The sequence below is a fragment of the Porites lutea genome, chromosome 4, assembly GCF_958299795.1.
Source record: "Porites lutea chromosome 4, jaPorLute2.1, whole genome shotgun sequence".
NCBI classification, from domain to species: Eukaryota; Metazoa; Cnidaria; class Anthozoa; order Scleractinia; family Poritidae; genus Porites; species Porites lutea.
This window is the reverse complement of record NC_133204.1, coordinates 29,367,920-29,370,059: the sequence shown is the minus strand read 5'-3', so window position 1 is coordinate 29,370,059 and position 2,140 is coordinate 29,367,920.

The following is a 2,140-nucleotide window of genomic DNA, read 5'->3' as shown; positions in this document are numbered from 1 at the left end:
ACTCCAAGAAAGCAGAAATAATAATTCAAAATGGGTCTTTGATGCATGACGCATGGAGGTTGCATATTGAAAATATAGCTTGAAGAAAAATACCAAAATATATAAAATATCAGCAAGTCCACAGCGACAAACCAATGAGTGGTGCCGGATCTCCCAGATGTAGACCTGGATCGGTAAAATAACAACTCGTAGAAAAATATAAAACGGCAAACTGATCCTTACGGCAAGACGATGAAGAAGTAAACAAAAGAATAAAACACAAAATATATATTTAAACAAATTTGCCCAACATTTTGGTTTGAAAACAAACCTTCTTCAGGTTCCAGAAGAAAAATTAAGATAAAACTAAAAGTTCGTAAGAAGTCAGTGTTTGAAAATATGACAATAAAACAATAAAAACAATGGATTCTGAAGAAAGACCCAGGGGTGTGCGCAATTCTCGGTTTTCACTGTCACGCAATCGAAAATAAAATTGCAAACCATTCAGTACAGAAAGTCCAGAATCTAGGAAATAAAAGAAGATAAATATGCAAAAGGCCTCGCCAAGAATCAGGTCTGTGCGGTTTTTCATATGCGAGATATTCGGAAAAACGTTTTACCCAAATTTATAAAGCTTTGTATGGAGACGCCATGTTTGTGTCCCTTTGAGGGGCACAAATATGGCCGCCGGAAACCAACAGAAACATCTGTTTTTGAGTTTTCCTACTAATGCGTGAAATCATCGCTTGAAAAACTCATAAAGGATTAAAGTGATATTTATTCTGAGACAAGGAATGTTTAGATAGCAAAGTCTCCCAAAATTGGAATGTTTTTAACCCACATAAGAGCCTTCCCGACCGTCAGCCAAATGCCGCGTCACGCAAAAGCCTACAAATTCAAACGTCCCCTATCGCAAAACGAAGAACCCTTTGGAACCAAAACTTTGTTTAAATAAAGGTGTTTAGGTGCTGTAATACCTCATGAAACTCAGAAACTCAGAAGAATCGATAGTTTCTTAGTTTGAATTTTGGTGACGTCATGTGAAAACCGAGAATTCATTGCAAATGGCACATCTTTTTATCCTACATTTGTAAAAATACACAATTAGAAGCTTTAAAAAGGAAAATAAATCAAATAAATCAATGGATGCATTTACAATTGAGCTTAGGAGCAGAACATTCTTCTCATATTCACTATTCTACGCTCTTTGGGATTAGTAGGTATGAATAAAAACAACCAGCGCGAAAATCCCCGAGAGAAACCTCTCTACCGTCCGTGCGCTTTGAAAAATCTGTCACGTCTGTTGGTCACGCAATCTAAAATTCATCCACCTTCAGTGTGTTTTATTTTGCTGTTGCACTTACTTACCAGGCAAAATACAAAAAAAGCTAAATCAGAACTTAAGTAATTCGCTCTAAGCCAAATAGAATAGCCTTTTCCTCCGGTAGGATTCAAAGCAAATTAGTGTTCATTTCACAACGGCGATTTTGACTTTAATATATGTATGCTTCATTCAGGTGAAAGGTTTCTCGGTATCAGATCGCTCTCAGTAATAAAACTTTACGTTATCGAGTTACCTGGATCTTTTGGATAGTATTCTGAGGCAGACTCGACGAACTGGGGCCATGATTGTCTCGAAAGACCACCTCGAAATGAGATCACAAGTCTGCGAACGGATCCAAGAGCCCATCGCCTGGCTCACAGGTCAAAGCCATGGATGCCTTTTCCAAAAGCATTCGTTGACGTCTTCGTTGAGACACTTTTCCAACTTAAAAATATACTGTGAAGCGGCATTTTAAAATATACTTTGCGATGTCACTGATATCGAGAAGGGTTCTTCGACGAGCATGAAAGTGACATGAGAAATGTACATATGGTTAATTTCTGTCAACTGTGGAAACATTTTACAGCTTTCCCGCCAAATTTCACCCGAGGAGTGGGGCACTGGAAGTTTGGAACAAAACCATTATGGAACATAAACTAGCCTGCATAAACAAAAAAATATCAAGTGAATTTAGTTTTGAGGATGTATTTTCAAGAAGAAACATTATTTTGCAAAGCATCCAAAAATTTTCGTGGGTGAAAAGGAACCCAGTGGAGTGGAGTGGGGCAATTCGAAGAACTCGACCCAGTACTTCTCTCCGTATTTCACCATCAACAT